This window comes from Aquarana catesbeiana, linkage group LG11 (genome assembly GCF_042186555.1).
Source record: "Aquarana catesbeiana isolate 2022-GZ linkage group LG11, ASM4218655v1, whole genome shotgun sequence".
Classification (NCBI taxonomy): Eukaryota; Metazoa; Chordata; class Amphibia; order Anura; family Ranidae; genus Aquarana; species Aquarana catesbeiana.
The window spans coordinates 208,018,708-208,031,026 of record NC_133334.1 but is presented as its reverse complement, the minus strand read 5'-3'; the positions used below and the strand labels follow the sequence as shown (position 1 = coordinate 208,031,026).

Here is a 12,319-nt window from a genome sequence, read left to right as displayed (position 1 = left end):
TTAGCGGAATTAAATTTTTGCAATAGTCCCGAGAGGAGAAACACGTGGTCTATACGAGAGTAGTGTCCATGAGCTCTCGAATAATGTGAGTACTCTCTAGAGGTGGGACTAGCTTCCCTCCAGGCATCTACTAAATCATAATGATAAAGCAACTGCAAATTTGCTACGTTGGTTAGGAGGGGATCAGAGCACGATAGTGTGAGATTTGTCCCTAATAAGGTTTTAGGCTAGATTAGAGTCACCTGCTAGAATTACTTCTCCCTCAAACTCAGGAGCCATGGATTGTAAGAAGGAGCGAAAGAACCCAATTCGATTTGTGTTAGGAGCGTAGTAGATTAAGAAGGTCATCAATGTTTCCCTCAGGTAACCTTTAACTAAAAGATAACGTCCCTCTTTGTCCCTGAGAACTTTGGTTTCAGTTAATGACATGCGTCTAGAGAAGCAGAGGGCCACTCCCCTCTATTTTTACAATGCATTTGCATAGTAGCAAAGAGGATAGTCTTTATGGAGATAGCGAGGGGTAAATAGGGGAGCAAAGTGCTCCTGAAGAGCCACAATGTACACCCCCTAAGGATCGATAATTTATGAAGGCCTTAATCCATTTAGAGGTTGACCCGAAACCTTGAATGTTATGGGAGAGCCGGCGGATGTTTTGGGAAGTAGTTGTTACACTAGGCATAAGAAACGGTCAGTACAATTATTGGTATATATAAACTCGCCCACCAGTATGTGAAATTCCGAATCCAGAGGAACCAAGGGAATCTCCGGTCGACCCTCAGAAAGGAACAATAAAACAAGTTAAAGCAAAGATAAAGAAGAAAAGAAAGAAGAATAAGATGATGATCAGGCCAGGAAACCCCCAGCTCCGAGTAATGTAGCACAGAAATGCAGAAAATCATACACATGAACCAATAAACAGTTAGGTGTCTCAGAACCAAAGTTCAGAGTGCGGAGGAGTTTTCACCAAAACCTGATAATGGGAAGAGTCCTTCAAATAAGGAGAGTGCATAGACTCCTTCCGGCAGTATTGTCACATATATAAGACTTAAGGCCCAATAGCACTGTCCAGGAAAACTTGTAGAGCAACATGGTGAAATAACCAAAAACCAGTTTAGCGATATGCAAGTTAAAGTGTCCCACCTAAAAACAAGATATGTTAACATCAACAAAACAAAAAACGCACAACTTAGTTAGGACTGTTAGGCATTGGTCATATGTTGCATAATTTCGTAGAAAAGATAAGAGCAGCGGCTAATGTCCTATAACTGGACTGCTGAGAAGCCGCTGCCCCAAGCAAAGGGATCATCTGGTAGTATGCAACAAGTTCTCAGGATGTATGATAGGAAAAAGCTGATTTCTTTGTCGGCAAAGGTGATCAGAGAGGGGAGAGCGGAGGAGGACCGCTGGGTCTGGGCTCATTGCGGGATGAAAGACTGAAAGATGAAGCCCAACTTCAGTAAAATAGTTTCACCTTAAGCAAATGTAGAAAAGGAGTAAGACTTGCTGTTAGAGGTGAACTGGAGCTTGAAGGGGTAGTCCCATCTATAGCGACTATTTCGTTGCATCAACGGTGACAACAAGGGCTTGAATGATCGGCTTTTTTGGATGGTGGCCTGGAAGATACTTGAAGACACTTGAATTTTCTGACCATCTATTTCCAGATCTGGATGCTCTCTAGAATGGCACATCACTGCCTCTTTGATTTTGAAAGAATGTGGTTTTACAATAACATCCCTTTGGGGGGGGGGGGGGGGGCGCATCAGGTTTTGGAGGCACCAGGGCTCTATGAATACGATCTATTTCCATATGGATTTCATCAATGTCAGGTTCTGCAGCATGCATTAGTGAATAAGTGATGGAATTGATATCTTTCACATTTTCCGGAATGCCTCTGATACAAAAGTTATAGAGGCTAGAGCGGTTTTCGAGGTCATCAATTTTTGAATAGGCCTCCTCAAGGCGGTCTTATAGGTCAGTAATCATAGTCAAGTTTTGGGATGCTCTGTGACCAGTGACATCCACTTTTCATTCAGTGCTTTCTAGTTGGTTCCCCGACTCCTGGAAATCCTTGTTTTATGTCCAAGGCTAATTTGTCGGTAGCTTTCACTAGCTCCCTTTTGTAGCAAATCCGCAAAGCGGGCCAAAAGTATTGGGTCCCCAGAATATTGTGGCTTGGTTGACTGGGTAGCAGGAAGGTCTGCAGGGCTGTCGGGACCAAGCTCTTGGCTGCTGGGTTGGCTACATGGGATGTCTGCCATCTCCCTATCTAAAACTGAGGAGGTATGTGAGTCCTGGCCAGGTGATAGAGCTGTAACTTGTGAGGGAGACTTTGCAGGGCTGGATGGTGAGCAGTATTTGTTTATGGGCTCACCTTTAGCTGGAGAGGTTATAGAGGAGCCCGTCTTGTAGCTTCCAGGGCCCGGAGGCTTAGGAGTGTTTCTCTGTGGAAGCATTTTCTCCTCTCTTGTAGCCGGCGACATGCGTGTGCTGTAGCTGGTCGCCTTCTTGCTTTCCCCCTCTGTCCGCCTTACGAAACGAGTAGCGGGAGCCGCCCTGGGGCTTTCCAAGCAGAGGCAACAGAGTGCTCAGATGTGAAAAGGGTCCATTGAAATGAATGGAATTTTGCTTGTTGGGCGTTTTGGATCTTTAGAAGTAAGCGTTTTACAAGCTGAAAATCACTCAGGTGTGAACGGGGCCTAATTAAAGCTGAATAATGAGGATGAGGGATGGGTTCAAGCGTGTTTGAATCCTAGTCTGAACCCACTTGAGCTATTCCATCAGGAGCCGCCACTGCACCCCCTCGGTCATAAGCGTCCGAGGCATGAATAAGCGCAGCGTGTGTGTGTGTGTGTGTGTGTGTGTGTGCCACGGGACAGACCTCGATCCCAGGAGAGGACTATTTGTGATGGCGGCATGATGTTTTATTTTGGTAAGCCCATACAATTTTCACAGACCTGCAGTCATCTAATTTTAATGGTAAAGTACCTATTTAAATTTCATCACTTGCAAACCTTTATTTTTAGCAAGTGTGCACGCGCGCGCACGTGTGTGTGTGTGTGTGTGTGTGTGTAAAGGTTATGTCCTTTTTACCTTGCCTTTTTACCGCTTAAGGACCAGCCGCCGTCATTATACGGCGGCAGGTTTGCTCTCCTGGGCAAATCCCCGTAGGTGTATGTCGGCCGCTTTAGGAAGCGATAGGGGGCGCGATCGCTCCACAGAGAGCCAGAACGGGGATCTTTCGATGTAAACAGACCCCCATTTTGACAGGGTAGGAGAGACAGATCACTGTTCCTAGTGATTAGGAACCGCATCTCTCTCCTCCTCCAGTCAGTCCCATCCCCCCACAGTTAGAATCACCTCCCAGGGAACACATTTAACCCCTTGATCGCCTAGCTGATGGTAGATCTAAAAGAGGTTGTACAATCAGATTGTATGGTGAGCTTTACAGTACACACTTCACACTTTCAATACTACAGCTCTATTCACATAGGCTGTTATCTCATCTATCAGCACAATCTGTCAAATGAACAGTCTATGTAAGTTGAAAGTTAAGGTATAAAAAAAAATCCATGCCTGTGTATTTGGTGAGAACTGTGATCACTGATTGCATTTCATTTGAAAAAGTGCACCTTGAAGTGGGTGGTAGGTAGGAGGGTAGATAATGCAGGGTGTGTGCGCTAATTATGTCAGCTGGTCAACTCCTTCCTGTGTTATCACCTATGGTCTGCCCAGGAAGTAAGGCAGAAATAATGGAGAAGTGTTTGTAAAGTGGTTGTAAACCCTTACAGACCACTTTAACCTATAGGTAAGCCTAGATTAAGGCTTACCTGTAGGTGCAAGAAATATCTCCTTAACCTACACGGTTAAGGAGATATTTTCCTAAAAACGGGCACCGATGTCTAGGGCGCATGCCGTTAGTGAAGGCGATCATGTGAAACCTCATTTTTTTTTCATTATCAAAGAGGCAGTGATGCGTCATGCTGGAGAGCATCCAGATCTGGAAATAGATGGTCAGAAAATTCAAGTGTTTGCAGATATCTCCCAGGCCACTATCCAAAAACGGCGATCATTCAAGCCCTTGTTGTCACCGTTAATGCAACGAAATATTCCCTATAGATGGAACTACTACCCATTTAAGCTCCAGTTCACCTTTAACAGCAAGTCTTACTCCTTTTCTACATTTGCTGAAGGTGAAACTATTTTACTGAAGTTGGGCTTCATCTCTCACAGTCCTTCATGCCACCATCAGCCCGGACCCAATGGTCCTCCTCCTCCGCTCTCCCCTCTCTGGTCACCTTTGCCGACAAAGAAATCAGCTTTTTCCTATCGTCCCATTATATGACACTTGCCCGCAAATGAAGTGCGCGCTGTCCCCTGTGGAGGCCGCGTCCATCTTTGCCCCTCTTCCTTCTGGGGCCGAGGACTCCGGCTCTGTGACTGGCCGGAGCTGCGTGACGTCACTCCCACGCATGTGCGCAGGAGCCGTCAGTCACGGCGTACGCTGGGAGAAGAAACGGCGCGGTGGTCCGTTTCTTCACCGCGCATGCGCCAATGACAACATTGGCGCACTTCAAGTGAAATATTTCCTATACGGCGCACGTTTACAAGATATTTCCACTACCTATAGATAAGCCTCCAGGCTTACCTATAAATAAAAATAAGACAAAAGGAGCAGTTGTAAACTGCTGAACAAAAAAAAAAAAAAACCTGCAAGACAAAGGCATAATGTGCTAGTATGCATTGCATACTGGCACATTATGAAATACGTTTAGAACGAAGCTCTCTCAGCAGCGCCTGGTCACCGCTGAGAGAGCTGACACCTTCTACCATCCTTTCTTCTGGGACCGTAGGCTCTGGCGCTGTGAGTGGCCGACCTGCAATGACGTCACCCCCGCGTGCAGGAGCCCTCAGTTCTGGCAAGAAGCTCTTGCACAGTATGCCGGACCTTCAGAGCGCATGCGCTGCTGTCAGCACCTGCATGCAGAGTGAATATCTCCTAAACCGTGCAGGTTTAGGAGATATTCATTTTACCTACAGGTAAGCCTTTATTATAGGCTTACCTGTACGTAAAAATAGCAAAGAGGGGTTTACAACCACGTTAACCACTTCAATACAGGGTACTTTCAAAACCCAAGATGATATACTGTAAATCTTAGTAACAAAAAAGTAAAGTAAAACAAATGCAATAAAAACTCAATTAGATCGAACGGACAGCAGCATCTAAATCACTGATGTGAGTAGGATGTGTAACAAGCTCTAACAAAACAATAAAAAGTGTGTTATCCTTGTGCTAGGTATAAGTTAAAGTGGAGGTCCACCCTAAAAAAAGGAAATGGCATTAAAATTCATTAAAAAAAAAAAAAAAATTGAAAAAAAAAATTTCTTTAACTTACCTGAAACCCCTGTTGTTAGGCAGTCTTCCTAATCTGCCTCTTCCTATTACCCGACGCTTCCTCCTCCTAAGGTGAGCGGCCCCGTTGCCTTCTGGGACATGTGTGTGTGTCCCAGGAAACAACAGGGCCATTCACAGAGTGCCGCTTTAATAAATCACATAAGAGACGCAAAAGTACATTCAACGTAAGATGAACTCATCCTAAATTGACATATTGGTGCAAATGAAGTCCATATAAAGTGTGCAAACACTGCAAAAATATATATTAGTGCCTTGAAAAGTATTCATACCTCTTGAAATTTTCCACATTTTGTCATGTTACACCCAAAAAGGTAAATGTATTTTATGCGATAGACTAAAACAAAGTGACACATAATTGTGAAGTGGAAGGAAAATGATAAATGGTTTTCAATATTTTTTTTTTTTTTTTTACAAATATGTGAAAAGTGTGGGGTGCATCTGTATTTAGCCCCCTTTACTCTGATACCCCTAACTAAAATCTAGTGGAACCAATTGCCTTCAGAAGTCACCTAATTAGTAAATAGAGTCCACCTGTGTGTAATTTAATCTCTGTATAAATACAGCTGTTCTGTGAAGCCCTTAGAGGTTTGTGAAAGAACTGACATCATGAAGGTCAAGGAACACACCAGACAGGTCAGGGAGAAGTTTAAAGCAGGGTTAGGTTATAAAAAAAAAATATCCCAAGCTTTGAACATCTCACGGAGCACTGCTCAATCCATCATCTGAAAATGGAAAGAGTATGGCACAACTGCAAACCTACCAAGACATGGCCGTCCACCTAAACTGACAGGCCGGGCAAGGAGAGCATTCATCAGAGAAGCAGCCAAGAGGCCCATGGTACCTCCTGGAGGAGCTACAGAGCTTCACAGATCAGGTGGGAGAATCTGTCATGCACTCCACAAATCTAGCTTTTGTGGAAACATGGCAAGAAGAAAGCCATTGTTGAAAGAAAGCCATAAGAAGTCCTGTATGCAATTTGCGAGAAGCCATGTGGGGGACACAGCAAACATATGGAAGAAGATTCTCTGGTCAGATGAGACCAAAATTGAACTTTTTGTCCTAAAAGCAAAATGCTGTGTGGCGGAAAACTAACACTGGATATCACACTGAACACACCAGGGACAGGGAAGCTGGTCAGAGTTGATGGGAAGATGGATGGAGCCAAATACAGGGTAATCTTAGAAGAAAACCTGTTAGTCTACAAAAGACTTGAGACTGGGGTGGAGGTTCACCTTCCAGCAGGACAACGACCCTAAACATACAGCCAGAGCTACAAAGAAATGGTTTAGATCAAAGCATATTCATGTGTTGGAATGGCCCAGTCAAAGTCCAGACCTAAATCCAATTGAGAATCTGTGGCAAGACTTGAAAATTGCTGTTCAGACGCTCTCCATCCAATCTGACAGAGCTTGAACTACTTTGCAAAGAAGAATGGGTAAAAATGTCACTCTAGATGTGCAAAGCTGGTAGAGACATCCCCAAAAAAGACTGGCAGCTGTAATTGCAGCGAAAGGTGGTTCTACAAAGTATTGACTCAGGGGGGCCTGAATACAAATGCACCCCCATGCGCCTACACATATTTATTTGAAAAAAAAAATTGAAAACCATTTATCATTTTCCTTACACTTCACACTTATGTGCCACTTTGTGTTGGCCTATCACATAAAATCCAAATAAAATACATGTACGTTTTTCGTTGTACCATGACAAAATGTGGAACATATCAAGGGGGATATGAATACTTTTTCAAGGCTGTGTGTGTGTGTATATGTGTGTGTATATATGTGTGTATATATGTGTTTTTTATATATATATATTTTGCATTGAAGCAATTACACAGCATGTGTTACAAACAACCAGTCCAAACAGTCAGGCCGACTTACGGAATACTGTCACGTGTGAGGCCCCTCCCAACGCTCGCGTTTCTCTGTAACCAGCGTTGTTTGAGGATGTGAGGCTTCACTTTCACCCCCTTCCTGCCCAGGCCAATTTTTAGCTTTCAGCACTGTCATACTTTGAGTAACAACTGCACACTCATGCAACGCTGTACCCAAACAAAATTTTTATCTTTCTTTGAGAGAGGGCTTTCTTTTGGCGGTGTTCAATCACCACTATATAAAAATAAATAAATGTGGCGTGTTCTCAGTGATCAAAGTGCTAATAAATCATCAAGTGAAATAGTAACAAAATAATTAATCATAATAAAAATAATAAAGTGCTATGTGCAAACAATCCTCAATCCAAAATAAGTGTAAACATTCGCAGTGCAAAGTATTACTAAATGAATCGGATATAATAATGCAATAATAATAGTTCATACACAGTGTCACCGATCACAGTACAGACCAATATATCCAATTTCTAAATAGTGCTTTCACCATCTGTGTGTACAATGTGCCCCAGCCTCTTGCCTCAAAGAAAGACCCCTACAGGTCTAGTCACACCAATGATGAGTCTCTCATATGCATCCACAGCAGCAAGATCTCTCCTTGTGGTCTTCTGTTAGGGCAGCTGTGTTCCCAGATATAGGCAGAAATCTCCACTATAACATAACTATCTCCTCAACTTTTCTCCACCAATGCTCACATGTAATAAGAAGTAGTATGTAAAATCACAATCATCAGCTTTCTCATGTGTCAGGGACTTCCGGTCTCGGAAGTGACATTCACCCGGCTCCTCCCGGCGCGTTGCGTCACCGCTCACGTGACTTCATCAAGGGTATGGAGTCAGGTGAACAAGGCTGGCTTAAATACAGTCCTATGTTGCCATAACAGCGATCAGTTATTCGGCACATCGCAAATAAAACACAGGTATAGTGCATGACACAGTACACTATCTAGCAAAACATACAAGTTAATAAAACAAATATTTTAATAAAATATCACAATCCTATAGCGAGATCTAATGGTAGCTATCTCCTATAACATCTAAACAAAAACGCTCTCAATAACGGAGGACCTCTAGTGTACTGGTTCTCAACTATTCCAGTGCTGTGACCCCTTGATAACATTTCCCAAGTTGTGGGGACCGCTAACAGAAAAATAATTTTCGTAGCGTGGGTTGTCAGCACCCAAGGCAAGACAAATAATTTGCACCCCTAACCCACGGACATTTAGCGCTCCCCGAGTATCTTCCACTCGTACAGTATTAAAACCCCTTATGGTACATTTTAGGATGTACCACTCTTTGTTCTCCTTTCTTTGCCTTTTATCTCTCTCTATCGTAATTTCCTGTTTTTTTTTTTTTTTTTTTTTTTCTCCCTATCCCTCTCTGGCCGTCTTTCTTGTTCTTTCTCTTATTCTTTCTCTACCTTTTTTCTTTGTTCCTTTCCTATTTTCCTCTCCCTTCCATGTATTCTCTATTTTTATTCCTTCTCTTACTCCTTGGTGGGGGGAGTTGGGAATAATGGCAGTGTTGGCGGGGAGTTGGGATGAGTGGCAGTGCTCAGGGGAGTTCTGATCAGGAACCGGTGCATGGAACCAGTGCCAATAATAAAACAAAAAGAAATAAAAAAGGAAAAAAGGGTTGCTGCATGTGAAATTAGTGAAGACTAATAAAGAATGAATGCTGTGGTAAAGGGCGCTCCTAATGCAATAATTTAAAATGCAAAAGGTGATTTATACAAATAATATGTATACATACAAAACCGTGTATAAACGTGTATTAGTGAATAGCTTCACTTTAAACATGTGCACAAATGTCTCAGAAAAAAATAATTAATATATTTTCGATTGCTCATATCATGAAGAGTTGAAAACAGCTCCAAAATTCTTTCTAGATGATTCCACTCCAACACCATGTGAAAAATAAAAACCGCGTTCCAAATAATATTCGTTAATTATTCTATGCCAATCACTATTAATGTGGACGGATCTTTATTGTGAAATTGAGCATAATGCCTAGACAGGTTATGCTTGGGGAAACCATTTTTTATATTTTGTGTGTGTGTGTGTGTTCCCTTAGCCGTTTCCATAATGTTCTTTTCGTTCTACCAACATATTGAATTTTACAAGGGCACTCTAGGAGTTATACTACCTCCGTTTTGCATGATAAAAAATCATCTATAATATATATTGCTTCCCAGTTACCACAGATCTAAAACCTTCTTTTTTCTTTTTGCTTTCTTTAGTGTGTCTACATGTGTAAAAACTCTTACACGGATGATATCCCTTACCCTCAAAGAAACTAAACATCTTTTTAGATGGAAGATCCATCCCTTTTTTGGCAATATTATCTCTTATGCCCCGTACACACGGTCGGACATTGATCGGACATTCCGACAACAAAATGCATGGATTTTTTCCTACAGATGTTGGCTCAAACTTGTCTTGCATACACACGGTCACACAAAGTTGTCGGAAAATCCAATCGTTCTAAACGCAGTGACGTAAAACACTTACGTTGGGACTATAAACTGGGCAGTGGCCAATAGCTTTCATCTCTTTATTTATTCTGAGCATGCGTGGCACTTTGTCCGTCGGATTTGTGTACACACGATCAGAATTTCCGACAACGGATTTTGTTGTCGGAAAATTTTATATCCTGCTCTCAAACTTTGTGTGTTGGAAAATCCGATGGAAAATGTGTGATGGAGCCTACACACGGTCGGAATTTCCGACAACAAGGTCCTATCACACATTTTCCGTCGGAAAATCCGACCGTGTGTATGGGCATTAGAGTTTATTTTTATTTATCACTGGAAAAAAAAAAAAGCTTTTCTTCGTTATAAAATTGTGTAAATAAGTAATTTCTCTCCTTCGCTGACGTGCACTGATAGGCAGTGGTAGCATTGATAAGCACTGAAAGGCAGCACTGGTGGGCATCGCTGATGGGGCTGCACTGATAATATTTGCACTGATTATCAATGCAGATCCCCTCTGTCAGGAAAGCCACTTATCGGCTCTACTTTACTCATGTGCTGGACAGCTACGTCATAGGCTCTTTACCCTGATCAGAGATGTGGTGTGCACACTGCACCACCGATTGCCGCTTGAGCGGCATGTTCTGAAGGACGTCATATGATGTCCAGTCAGAATGGGATCATCACCCGGCCGTTATTTTGCTATAAGCCAGGCGGGGTATGGTTAAAATCATAAAAGAGCATACATAAACCAGGCACAACATGTCTGATGCAATATTCAGATCCAGAGCCCCAGGTAGCAAAGATACTTGGATCCTCAACTAGTTAAATAAAATAATTTTGATGTCCTTTCAGTAATTTGTAGTAGTATACTAGCAGTAGGAAACTAGTTGTTATGGGCAGCAAGCAAGTGGGTATTTCTCTATCGTCCATTGAGGAACTCCACTTTATTCATAATAGGCACCAAGGATTATACTGCCACCTACCAGAGAAATAGAAACTAGGCATATTGAAAGTGAAGGTTGGCACCCTAGAGGCTATAACCCTTCTATACCTGGAAGATTTTCATATATATATATATATATATATATATATATATATATATATATATATATATATATATATAATCTCCATTTTTTTTTTTTTTTTTTTGTAGGGATCTGTGATAACAAAGTTTTATAGCAGATTGCATTTCATATTTCAAAAACATACACAGTAGATTCATGCAAGAAATAAATACATTACAGAAAAATGTTTCTTTTGTTGTTTTCAGAAACATTGAATGATTTTTGAATAACGAAGCTATTAAACATGAATAAAACATGATTGCGAGTGCGCACTAATCTATAACTATTATTTAATAAATAAACACACACCCACACGCCATACAATTTACAATAGAATATTGCAGAATTAATAGAGAAAATAAGCCACGTGACCTCTCAGGTAATGAACTTAAAACTAAAACTGTGGTCTCTCCAATTCAACATTTTTTGCACGCGTTAAAATCTGAATTTTTTGCTAGAAATTACTGTAAACCCCCCAAATAGTGTATCTATTTTCTAATAGCACAGTCCCTGGAAAATAAAATGGTGATGGCTGCAATTTATGTTCCACAATATTTGTGCAGTTATGTATCAAATGCATATTCTCAGGAAAAATGCACTAAAGTGACTTTTAGTGCAAGCAAACACAATATAATATCACAATTTATTTACTCTGTTAGGTCTCCCCTGTTCTCCAACACAGCTATGCAAGCACAGATCGTGTTTTAACAGCTGAATCCTCAGCTACACTAGCTGTGACTAAATACACATCGCTTCCGGGGTCATTAGTCGCAGGAGGGAACAGGGAATGTATGTTTATTGAGTTCCTTCTGCTCTCACTGGGGAAGCAGTTTACTGCGGCCCGGCCCTAACACCTATGCTAACTAACCTGTGGAAGAAAGATCTGTATACTTACTGATTTTCAGATCGGCAGCTTTTGAGGAAGAGCGGGAGCGTTGACAACAGATGTGCTATAGTAAGCCTATGGGTGAAGTAACCGTAACCGCTCAGGCATTCCAACCATTGTCAAGCAATCTTCCATGTAGCTGACACAAGGGAGATCACATGACCGGACTGGAGCAGCCTGAAAAAAGTTAAGAATACAGATCTTTTTCACAGGTCATATAGTATAGGGGGGTTAGGGGGAGGGTTGGAGCAGTTTTAAGAAAAATTTGATATATTCTGGAATTCTACCCAGGCTCTGCAGCCGTTGTCTCTGCCTCTCCTCTACAATGAAGCTGGCGCTTAGACCTGATCGTGTGATTGGACCAGAGCAGCTTCAGAATAGCTAAGTATAGGTATCTTTTCTTTCACAGGGTAGATAGAATAGTCTTAGAATGGGGTAGGAGTAGATTTAGCCTTAGTTAGAATTTGACTGGAATTACATTTTAAATCTTTGATCTAACAGAACACCCACATCCTTCTTAACCATTGACTCCCCTTGTTGTACTCCTAGAGTCTATGATGCATGCATGTTTTTAGCCCCTTTTGCAAAACTCT

At 41.9% G+C, this 12,319-nt stretch overlaps 1 protein-coding gene across 1 annotated transcript in view; it reads left to right on the top strand.

Moving 5' to 3' along the window:
- The window catches only part of DRAP1 (DR1 associated protein 1), a 37,542-nt gene that overhangs the window by 8,643 nt on the left and 16,580 nt on the right, over window positions 1-12,319 (top strand). The gene's annotated exons all lie outside the window — the stretch shown is intronic.